The sequence below is a fragment of the Pan paniscus genome, chromosome 21 (assembly GCF_029289425.2).
Source record: "Pan paniscus chromosome 21, NHGRI_mPanPan1-v2.0_pri, whole genome shotgun sequence".
Taxonomy (NCBI): domain Eukaryota; kingdom Metazoa; phylum Chordata; class Mammalia; order Primates; family Hominidae; genus Pan; species Pan paniscus.
The window spans coordinates 47,014,453-47,026,816 of record NC_073270.2 but is presented as its reverse complement, the minus strand read 5'-3'; the positions used below and the strand labels follow the sequence as shown (position 1 = coordinate 47,026,816).

The 12,364-nt window shown below is 39.7% G+C and overlaps 1 protein-coding gene across 50 annotated transcripts in view; it reads left to right on the top strand.

The window, feature by feature from the left end:
• ZHX3 (zinc fingers and homeoboxes 3) overlaps positions 1-12,364 on the top strand; it is a 139,567-nt gene that overhangs the window by 33,039 nt on the left and 94,164 nt on the right. For 21 of the 50 annotated variants that reach the window (XM_055104611.2, XM_055104643.2, XM_055104613.2 and 18 more), the window contains exon 1: positions 12,213-12,271. The exons of 21 other annotated variants lie outside the window; for them this stretch is intronic. The gene's annotated coding sequence lies outside the window, so the exon portion shown is untranslated. Of the gene's footprint in view, positions 1-12,176; positions 12,272-12,364 lie in introns of those variants that run through there. 8 more of the 50 variants (XM_055104606.2, XM_055104645.2, XM_055104607.2 and 5 more) reach the window with 4 other exon arrangements.

The window sequence follows — 12,364 nt, the reverse complement described above, 5'->3', positions numbered from 1 at the left end:
GGAGTGGGTCAGGCCTAAGGGAGATGATGATTCTGGTTTGGGACATGTTGAACCTAGGAGGTAGTGGGCCATCCAAGAGGAGATACCTAATGGGCAGCTTGCTCTGTGGTGAGAGAAAGCTGGCTTTGGGGATAGTTGGCAGGTAAGATGGGACTTGAAGCAATTGGAGAATAGAAGATCAGCAAGGAAAGTGAGTGGCCTGAGAAGAGGAGAGAGTCTAGGATAGCATGCTGCTTGGCACCTTGTAAGTACCCAAATGTTTATAAATGCATTTATTTGATAAACAACTGTATTCCTTCTTAAGTAATTAGGTAATAGGCATTCCTTATTTGGTAATTGAAACATTATGAAGCAAGTGCAATTTTCTCTTTACTCTGGGGACGCTAACTCATTCTATCACAAAGGTTTGAGAAAAAGACATTTTTGTTTAATAGCCTTTCCTTTTTTCTTTTTTAAAATTACATAAATAATACACAATGCATATATATTAATACTTGTACTCTCCAAAAGATACAGAAGTACAGAGAGTAAAAAGGTTTTCTCTTCTCTCCTCATCTTCTCTCCACTCAAGACCTTTTGAAAGTAATTATCCATTACTGTTCCTAAGAGGAGCTGGGTTCTGGACAGTCTAGGTTGGAGACTGGAGAGTGTGATCCTCATGTTTGTCTTTGACTCACAGTGACCATAGATAAAAGTGATTTTTTTTTTTTTTAGATGGAGACTCGTTCTGTCGCCCAGGCTGGAGTGCAGTGGTGCGATCTCGGCTCACTGCAAGCTCCGCCTCCCAGGTTCACATCATTCTACTGCCTCAGCCTCCTGAGTAGCTGGGATACAGGCGCATGCCACCATGCCCGGCTAATTTTTTGTATTTTTAGTAGAGACAGGGTTTCACCGTGTTAGCCAGGATGGTCTCGATCTCCTGACCTCGTGATCTGCCCGCCTCAGCCTTCTAAAGTGCTGGGATTACAGGCGTGAGCTACCACACCTGGCCCGATAAAAGTGATGTTAATGTTCAGTGACTGTCTCCCCAGGAGATGCATTTGCTTTTGCCCTTAGTGGTGTGTGACCTTGTTTTTATAGGAAGTCATTCAACTGCATAGTTAGTGGAGAGCTGAAACCCTGCATTATGGACTTTGGGAAGCTCTACCACAGCTGGACAGATGTGGAGGAGAGGGCTCTCATTTCCAGGGTATAGAAAATCACTGGCATGTGAATGCACACACACATGCACCCTGATGGCGATGTCTAAAGAGTTTTGAGGCCGGGCATGGTGGCTCACACCTGTAATACTAGTACTTTGGAAGGCCAAGGCGAGTGTATCACCTGAGCTCAGGAGTTCAAGACCAGCCTGGGCAACATAACAAAAACCCTGTTTCTACTAAAAATACAAAATTAGCTGGGCATGGTGGGGTATGCCTGTAATGTCAGCTACTTGGGAGGCTGAGGCATAAGAATGGCTTGAACCCAGGAGACGGAGGTTGCAGTGAGCCAAGATCATGCCACTGCACTCCAGCCTGGGTGACAGAGCAAGACCCTGTCTCCAAAAAATGAATAAATAAATAAAACAATAAAGAGTTGTGAAAGCCTTTGGTTATGCAGTGAATTTTTAGTGTTATTACGTGTACCAGTCTCTAGCTGATCAAAATAATTATCTTTAGGAAATGTTAGAAACAGACATGAGATGTCATGTATTTTATTAGATTCCTTGTTTGCCCAGTTTAACTTCATGCAGTGTACCTGGGTTTTAGACTTGATATTTGGCCATCATTTAAAGGTGGACTTCATTAGAGGCATCGAAAGATGAATCGTGGGCTGGGTGCGGTGGCTTACGCCTGTAATCCCAGCACTTTGGGAGGCCAACATGGATAGATCACAAGGTCAGGAGTTCGAGAACAGCCCGCCCAACATGGTGAAACCCTGTCTCTACTAAAAATACAAAAAATTAGCCAGGTGTAATGGGGCATGCCTGTAATCCCAACTACTCAGGAGGCTGAGGCAGGAGAGTCGCTTGAACCCTGGAGGCGAAGGTTGCAGTGAGCCAAGATAGCGCCACTGTTCTCCAGCCTGGTGACAAAGCTAGACTTCGCAAAAAAAAAAAAAAAAAAAAAGATGAATTGTGTCTAATGGACCTCTAAGACATTACTTCTCCAGTGTTAAATACGCATAAAAATATGTGGTTGAGGAAGATTGTTACTTGGTACAGAAGATGAGAAGTTAAGTGATTGCCTTTGGCATTTGCAGCATACCACAGGATCTAGAATTTAAATGAAAAATTAGTCTCGAGCTCAAGCACTGAAAGGGTACTTAATATTTTTTTGACAGCTTGCTGATATATTTATTTTCTGGTCTTCTTCATCTTGGGGTAAATGACATCTTCATGGACTTAGTTGTTAAAGTCAGGAACCTGGGAGTCATCCTAACAACTCTGTCCCTCATGCCCAATCCACAAGAAGGACTACCGATTCTACCTGTAACACATAGGGAATCCATCTTCCCTGCCAGCACCCTAATGTGGGCCACTGTCATCATAGCCCAGGACTTCTGCAATAGCCTTCTGCCTTCTCTTTCAGCTGCTACTCACTCCCATCCACTCTACATTTCAGCCAAAGTGATCTTTTTGGAAACATAAGTCAATTATGTTACTCCCCTGCTTAAAACTTTTAAATGGCTTCCCATTGCACTTAGGATAAAATGTTTAAACACCCATCACTGTTTGCAAGGTGATATGTGACATGGCTGTGGACTAATTAACCTCATGTTGTGCTCGCCTCCATTCACCACCATCCTTCCAGTTCCTGGAGGAAGTCATCCTTTTATTTGAACCTAACTTTCTCTGTAAGCATCAAAATTTAATTACCATCTATGGTTCTTCCGCAAATAAGAAAGATTTTATGTCTGCTACTCTTTCCTACTCCCAGCTATTTTTCAAAGTTTTTCATTAATTTTCTACATTATATCTTTTTTCTTTCAATAATTCTTATTAGCAATTGCACTTCACCTAATGTCTATTTTATCGATAATTGTGGAGTAGAGCTTTAAACCTATTTCTTTGTTCAGCACTGCTTCTTGTATCCCAAGTCATCTTTTATTTCTTGGATTCAAATTTAATTTGCTACAGTACACCTTTGAGTCTCTTCCTACTTACCCCCAGAGTACACAGTGGTGAACTTCATGGAGCAGTTGTATATACCCAAATAACTTTATTTTGCCTTCATACTTAAGTAACAGTTTTAGGGATATATGAGAGTCTATGCTTAAAATTATTTTTCCTTTTAAACTTTGTAGAAATTACTTCATTTGTGTTTTAGCATCCAAAATTACAGATGAGAAGTCTGGTGCAAATACAATTTTCCTTTTGTTACAGTTAGCATGCTTCCTAACTGTAGCATGTTCCTAGATTTCAATTTTATTTTGTAATTTAAAAATTTCACCAAGTTACATTTACTTTTTTTCAATATTGTTATACATCATGTAAACTTGGCAGACCCTTTCAACCTAATGCTCAGATCTCTTTAACTCAGATCTATTTGGTCCTATTATTTCTTTGGTAATTTCTTTTCCTCTGTCCTCTCCTTTAAAAAAAAAAAGGTTAGACATATTGGATCATCTAGATTTATCCTCCTTTCCCCTCTCATTTCCCATTTCTTGGTTTGGGAGAATTCATCAGTTTGATCTTCTAAATCACTACTTTTGTCTTTGGTTATGCCCCTTTTGCTATTCAGACCTCTGTTGAAGGATTAAGAAATTTTTTTGGCCTGGTGCAGTGGCTCACGCCTATAATCCCAGCGCTTTGGGAGGCCGAGGTGGTTGGATCACTTGAGGTCAGGAGTTTGAGACCAGCCTGGCCAACATGGTGAAACCCCGTCTCTACTAAAAAAAAAAAAAGACAAAAAACAAAAAAAAAACAGAAAAACATAGCTTTGTTTTTTTATTCCCCACTAATAACTTTTTAGTATTGTTCCTCTCCCTTAGTATCTCCATAGATCTTTGAAATGGTATCTTAATAGATCTTTCAGAGAATACTACAATTATTTTCTGCTTCCTTTGCTGTTTTTATTTGTTATTACTTAAGGGCACATTAAATTATCTGGAGAATATTTAAATACAAATGCCTAGATCCCTCTTCCCTCTATAAATACTGATTCAGTTGCATTGCGGTGGGGCCCAGGCAATTGGTATTTCTAAAAAGCTCAGCAGATGATTCTGATGTGCATCCAGGATTGAGAACTCTTTGTGTGATCCCAGTGGTAACTGTAGTGGGTTCTCTCAGCACAAGTGGGAATTATTCTTCCAGAAGTAAATTCAGAGTACAGGAGTGCTGGTCCTGCTAAGTACCAGGGATATACGTCCAGGGATTCAGTCAGCTGCCTTCTGGGTGGGTGTGTGCATTGTCATTTGTGGTGCTGTTTCTTCATTCTGTAGTCCCAGCACCTATGTGGGTGGTTCCCCCACAGCTGATCCTCCACTTTATTACGGAGAGCTGTTCTCACAACCTTAGCCTTTCTGAGAACACTGGAGGATGCAGCTGTTCCATAGGCCTCTAATTATTCTCCTGACAGTCCTGGGCTCACTTCTACTTCTACATCCAGCTTCACTTATCTCTGAATTTGAGTTTGTTCCCCCCTAGGGTTCTATGGTTATATTCACAGTTTTAGAGTTTCCTTCTTTTGCTTGGTTCAAATTGAAATTTCCTTTACGTCTTAGTATTGCTGTCATTCAGTCAGTCCTGATGGCATTTCCCCTCCCTTTGGCCCAGAAGTCCTCATGCTATTCTGATGGTGTCTTTCCTGTTTATCCTGTGCTGCTGTGAACTTATTACTCTTGTATTTTTATAATATATATTCTTTAGTAAGTAGTCTTTTATATTGGTCATTTTTAGAGAGGGGAGAAGTACATTCTAAGTTAATCATTATTTATGATGAACAAGAAGTCCTCAAATACTTTTTGGTTACTTCTGAAAAGTATCAGACATTCAAGGAATTTAGCTGTCTATTTACAGAAGAGGAACTTGAGGTGGTTTAACCAGATGAAAAACTACTTCATTCTGTTAGTTAAAAAAAAAATGCATTTGAAGTTGTAAGATACTGTTTTTCATGTATCAAATTAGTGAAGTGTGTTTTTGTGTGTATGTGTGGAGCGGGGGTTGTGGTGGGGAGTATATAAGGGGTGAGGATTATATATGAGAAAGAGAATTTAATGCTAACAAGGATGTAAAAGTATAGACATTCTTATATACTTCTTGTGGAATGCAAAGTTGTACAATACTCAGTGCAGTTTGGCAATATGGGCCTTTAAAACTTTCATACTCGTTGACCCAGGATTCAAATTCTGGCAGTCCATCCCAAGGAAGTAATCATGGGTGAAGACAATAGTTTATTTACAAAGATGTTATAAAATAAATAAAAACAGTCTGGGTGCAGTGGCTCACGTCTGGAATCCCAGAACTTTGAGAGGCCGAGGTGGGCAAATCACGAGGTCAGGAGATTGAGGCCATCCTGGCTAGCACGGTGAAACCCTGTCTCTACTAGAAATACAAAAAAATTAGCCGGGCGTGGTGGCGGGCACCTGTAGTCCCAGCTACTCAGGAGGCTGAGGCAGGAGAATGGCATGAACCCGGGAGGCAGAGCTTGCAGTGAGCCCAGATCATGCCACTGCACTCCAGCCTGAGTGACAGAGGGAGACTCCGTCTCAAAACAAAAACAAAAAAAACTGTGCAGAGAAAAGTAAAAATTAGCAGCAGTGATTGTTTCTATGATTTGAATTATGTGAATTTTTTCCTCTATAGTCTTATACTCTTCTGTATTTTCCATATATCTACAATAAGTATATTCAGGAAAATATTGGTATTATTTTCTAAATTGCCAACTGTTCCACAAAGAAATATGAATGGCCACTAATCACATGAAAAGATTTAACCTCAGTAGTAATAAAAGATGCAAAGAATGCTCAATAACATGAGAGATGTTTATCAGACCTATATTTAAGTGAGAAAAAATACCAATATGTGCAGTATGATCCCAGTATGGTTAAAATTGTGCATGTGCATCAGAATGTTGACAGTGCTTATCTTTTGGTAGTGGATAGTTTTGGCTTACATGAGCTTTCCCCCAACTATAATCTTTTTTTTTTTTTTTCTTCAAGACAGGGTCTCTCTCTGTCACCCAGGCTGGAGTTACAGTGGCACAATCTCCGCTCACTGCAACCTCTGCCTCCCTAGTTCAAGCAGTTCTCCTGCCCCAGCTTCCCGAGTAGCTGGGACTACAAGTGTTACCCCCAACACCCAGCTAATTTTTGTATTTTTAGTAGAGATGTAGTTTCACCATGTTGGCCAGGCTAGTCGCGAATTCCTGGCCTCAAGTGATCTGCCCACCTCGACCTCCCAAAGTACAATCCCAGGCGTGAGCCACCACACCCAGCCTCCCCTAGCTATAATCTTCTCTACTTCTTTGTATTTTACAGTTTGCTTTTATTGAAAGTGTATTGCTCTTGTAATCAGGGGAGTTTTTTTCCACACTTAAATTAATCTTTCCATCCCCTACACTATACTTTCTGCATTTAAAACATGCTTAAAATATTTGACATGGAGGGGGCCGGGCGTGGTGGCTCACGCCTGTAATCTCAGCACTTTGGGAGGCTGAGGCAGGCGGATCACGAAGTCAGGAGATTAAGACCATCCTGGCTAACATGGTGAAACCCCGTCTCTACTAAAAATACAAAAAATTAGCCAGGCATGGTAGCGGGCGCCTGTAGTCCCAGCTACTTCAGGAGGCTGAGGCAGGATAATGGCATGAACCCGGGAGGCGGAGCTTGCAGTGAGCGGAGATCACGCCACTGCACTCCAACCTGGGCGACAGAGCGAGACTCTGTCTCAAAAAAAAAGAAAAAAAAAATTAACATGGAGGGTAGGGCAAGAGAAATTTGAGAGAATTCTCTGTGTAATTCAGTCTTAAGAATTAATTGAACTCAATATAAATTTATATACTACTTTGAAGAGATTTATGTTTGTTTAAAGAGGTATATTTGAGTGTATCAAATACTTTAAAAATATACCTTTTTCTCAAAATATTAGCCACGTAGATGCAACATGATGGAAAACTGACTTCGTGCCATTAAAAAATGTTACAAAAATGTTTGTGTCATTTTAAAAAAGTATATAGTTGAATAAGTTTGTTTCTTTTGTAAGAGATAGGGTCTTGCTATGTTGTCCAGGCTGACCTTGAACTCCTGGGCTCTAGCAGTCGTCCTGCTTCAGCCTCCCAAGCAACTGGGACTACAAGTACACCCCACCTTGCCTGGTAAACTTTTTGTCAAATGTTTATACTCATGTAAACACCACTCCCAATCAGTATACAGAATATTTTTGCCACTCTAGAAAAGTTCCTTCCTCATGCTGTCTTGTCTGTCTTCACCATTCAAAGGTAATTTCTATTGTGATTTTTACCACCAGAAATTTTGTCTTTTCTAGAACTCCACGTTTTATTTTATATCTAACTTATCTTGCTCACCATGCTTTTGAGATTTATCCATGATGTGTGTTAGAAACATACTCCTTTTTCTTGCTGAGTAGTATTCTATTGTATGAATATCACAATTTTTAAAATCTATTCTTATGCTGACAGATATGTAGGATGTGTCCAGGTTTTGGCTATTTAAAAATTGAGGATAGTTTGTAGCTATGTCATAAACCCCAGTGTGCTTTCTTCCTCCTTTTTCCTGTCTAGCAGGGCTTATGAAGCAAGCACTTGCCCTGCAGTTAAGGGCATGTTTCCAGGCGCTTATAACTAAGACCACCACAAAGAGAACAGAAAACAAAACTAAAGTGAGCCCGCCAAGTCCCAGGCGGATGCCTCAAGAGTTCAGCTCTTGGGCACAGAACGGCAGGCCTGCAAATTAACTGAAAACTCCCTTTACAGAAAGAAAAAAAGAGCTAAGCATTGAGAGAGCTCAGGGCACCCAATTAGAGACCCAGAGAGCTACTACCACATTGGATCAAATCACAGCAGTTGTTTTGAGACCGAGAGGTTATTCAAAACGCTGAGCCTTGACTATACTGAGAGTGAGGCAGGGCGCTTCCTCTCCCCAGCAGCCTTGCAGCAAATTTCCTGAAGTGCCTTATCTGGGCTCCCTTTTACAGAGGCTTCAGGCTAAGGAGTACTAGGATATACTCTTAAAGTACTTCCCTGACTGCTTTTCCAACATGAGCTACATTTAAAAAAAAGAAAAAGAAAAACAGACTTTTAAGGGTGGGGTTGGGGGACATACTTGATAACTGGAAAACAAAAAAAATCCCACAGACTCAAGTGGCTATCATACATTCAGGTATTGAGCATACTCCCTAAGAACAGGAATTCTCAGCTCTGGGTTTGAGGGGCCCAGGATGCCTCTTTCTGTGACAGACAGGGCACAGCATCTCCTCTCCTATCTCATTCCTTGTAGAGTTCATTTTCCTCTATGCCACCACCAACCAAAGAGAATGTGGCCTTTATCCTGTTTCTTCGGACACTGCCTCTGTATCCAACCCATCCTCTGAATCTTTGTTTGTTTAGTGTTTTTATAAATTTATTTTTATTTTTTGTATTTCTTCTGTCCTCTGAATCTTCACACAGAGTTCAGGTTAACTGAGTGCAACTAGAGCTGAAGAAATGGAGAGGGAGAAGTACAGTCATTCAGTTAGCGTGTTGAAGACACTCTTAGAAGATGGGAAATTGTGTGAGCCCTAAAGATAGGACCCTCATCAGGCAGTGGTAAGACCAAAGAATAGGAAGTCCTCTCCACCTGCCATGTTAGAAGGGCTTTCCAGTTCTGGAAGAATTTGTGGCAAAACTCATGCCATGAGAGTGAGTCTCCTACGGATGTTATGCTGACCAGCCTTGCTCACTGTGCTGATTGCTTGGCATCAGACTCAGCCAGCAGGAGTCCACCCTATGTCTATCCTAACCCAGTTCTCGTCATCACTGGACTGTTGTCTATCTTTTGCGTCACTGCATCAGGTTTTTACCTGGTTACCTTCTGGGCCCCATTTCTTGCCTGGGCCTATTTTTTTTTCCCTTGCCCTCTTCAACTTAAACTTCCTGGTGAAAACAAAAAATAAACATTGACTCAGAAATTCAAATTTTACGTCAGCTAACATGCTCTGCCAAAGCACTGACCCTGAGCACCTGCCAGATGATATTTTTATTGCTTTTAGTTTCATTATAGATCGCAAAATATATGGAATTGGATTTCTTTTTCCTGCGATTTGGTGGTTGTTTATTTCAACAGATGGTATTTTCTGACTGAAGGTATTTATAAACAGTTTGATTATTTCTTTTCTTTTTTTTTGAGACGGAGTTTCACTCTTGTCACCCAGGCTGGAGTGCAATGGCACCATCTGAGCTCACTGCAACCTCCGCCTCCTGGGTTCAAGTGATTCTCCTGCCTCAGCCTCCCAAGTAGCTGGAATTAACAGGTGCCCGCCTCCACGCCTGGCTAATTTTTGTATTTTTAGTAGAGACAGGGTTTCACCATGCTAGCCAGGCTGGTCTCAAACTTCTGACCCCAGTTGATCCACCCGCCTTGGCCTCCCAAAGTGCTGGGATTACAGGCATAAGCCACCGCACCTGGCCCAGTTTGATTCTTAAGATCCTTTCTGATGTTGCTGGATCACCTTGGACTATGAGTTTCATGTAGCTTATACATTGAGAGGAGGTGCAAACTGAAACTTTGAAAAGTTGACACCAAACATCACTACTGAGGCAATCACTGCCCCTCACTCAGACTCATAATCTACTGGTTTCAAATGAACCAGTATTTATTTTAGGGGAATATATACTTTCCTTGCAATTGCGAGTCTTAGAAAACTCCACAGTGATTTTTCCTGGGTTATTGTGTTATCTTCAGTTCTAATTTTGATGTGTGAGCAAAAAACAGATTGTATCCAGCTCAAGTTACCTTTATAATATCAAGTGATTGTTCTCTCACAGACTTTAGCCAAAAATTTTTAAAGACTTGTAAAACCCTTCCTCTCCAACCGACACCCTGTCCAACTACAGTTGATACTTTAAGCTCTGACTCTCAAGCTTCTGTGAGCAAAATCTTTGGCGAAGTAGCTAATGTGACATAATCAATTTGGGGGAATTTGAACTACATGAAAAAGAGTTCCTGATACTGTTCTGCGAAGTCTTTTAAACAACTTAACTCTTATCAGTGAACAAATAAGCTTCGTGCATCTCTGTTCCTCTACTGGGAACTGAAGATAATGAAACTTAATTATAAATCAGGAAAATGAAAATCCTTAAGTTCTGACCTTTTCCATAGCCCAAAGCAAACAAAACAGATGTTACATAATTTACATTCATTCTCTGGAGTATGAATTTTGGATTACCAATAGCAAGTATAAACTTCATATTTGTGACATACTCCAGGATATTAGTAAATTACCGTAGCGATACAGACAACTAAAGAAGTTAGTGTATCACCTTATCAAGGACATTTTAAAATAACCTTAAAATTACATCATAGAATGGAAAGACATCCATGGATTAGAATACTTAAAGATGGCAATACTACTCAAAGTGATGTAAAGATTCAGTGCAATCTTGACCAAAATTCCAGTACCTATTTTTGCAGAAATAGGAAAGCGGATCCTAAAATTCATATAGAATTGCAAGGGACCCTGAATAGTCAAAACAATCTTGAAAAAGAAAAACAAAGTTGGAGTATTCATGCTTCCCAATTTCAAAAGATACTACAAAGCTACAATAATCAAAATAGGTATAAGCATAAGAATAGACATATAGATCAGTGGAATAAAACTGAGAGTCCAGAAATAAACCTGTACATCTGTGATCTTTGAGAACAGTGCCAAGATGATTCACTGGGGAAAGGACAATCTCTTTAACAAATGGTGCAGGTACAACTGGTTATCTACATGCAAAAGAATGAAGTTGGACCCCACACATATTAAAATTAACTCAAAATGGACCAAATAACTAATTATAAGAGGTAAGACTATAAACTCTTAGAAGAAAACATAAGGGTAAATCTTCATGACCTTGGATTTGGTAATGGATTCTTAGAAACACACCAAAAGTACAAGCAACGAAAGAAAAAATAGACAAATTGGATGGCATCAAATGTTAAAATTTTGCAGCAAAGGACGCTATCAAGTAAGTGGAAAGGCAACCTGCAGAATGGGAGGAGATATCTGCAAATCTGTTAAAAAACAAACAAAACAAAACAAAAAACTCTTAACAACTGAACAACAGAAAAGATAACCCAATTAAAATATGGGCAAGGGACTTGAATAGACATTTTGTAAAGATATGCAAATGGCCAAGAAACATATGAAAAGATTTCCTGTGTCATTGGTCATTAAGGAAATGCAAATCAAAGCCACAATGATATACCATTTCACACCTACTAAGATGTCTATACTTTAAAAACAAAACAAAAACAAAATTATAAGCATTGATGAGAATGTGGAGAAATTAGAACCTTGTACTTTGCTGGTGGGAATGTAAAATGTTGAAGCCACTGTGGGAAACAGTGTAGTAGTTCCTCAAAAAGTTCCGTATAGAATTACCATATGACCCAGCAATTCCACTCCTGGTTATATGTCCAGTAATTGAAAACAAGTATCAGACAAATACTTGTACACTCATGTTCATGGCAACACTATTCACAATAGCCAAAAGATGGAAACAACCCAAATGTCTATCAATGAATGAATGGATGAGCAAGATGTGCATCTATATACAGTGGAATATTTTTCAGCCATAAATTGGAATGAAGTACTGATGCATGCTGCAATGTGGATGAACTTTGAAACATTATGCAGAGTGAAAGAAAGCCAACCGAAAAGGTCACATATTGTTTGATTGCATTTTTATGAAATATCCACAAGAGGTAATTTTATGGAGACATAAAGCATATTAGCGGTTGTCAGGAGTTGGAGGAGGAGGAGGAGGAGGAATAGAAGTGACTGCTTAATGAGTACAAGGTTCATTTTGGGGTGATGAAAATATTTCATCAGTAATGTAAGGTAATGGTAAATGTAATGGTTGCATGATACTGTGAATGTGCTAAATGCCACTGAATTGTACATTTAAAAATGGTTAATGTTATGTGAATTTTCAATTTTTAAAATTACATCATATAATTTCTGTGATCTCACAGATAACTGTGGCTTTGCTGTCATAGTTACCTTGTGACTGTTGGAACCCATGTGCTTTGTACATTGGGAAGTTCTTTCCAGCTCTGGACAGGAAAACGTGAAAACAGATGATCCCAAGTAGGTTTCTCCCTAAACTAACAATTAAAGAATATAGTTTCACTTTTTCATTTTTATTTGTTGAAACTGGTAAAGCTTCTACCTTGAGTGGGT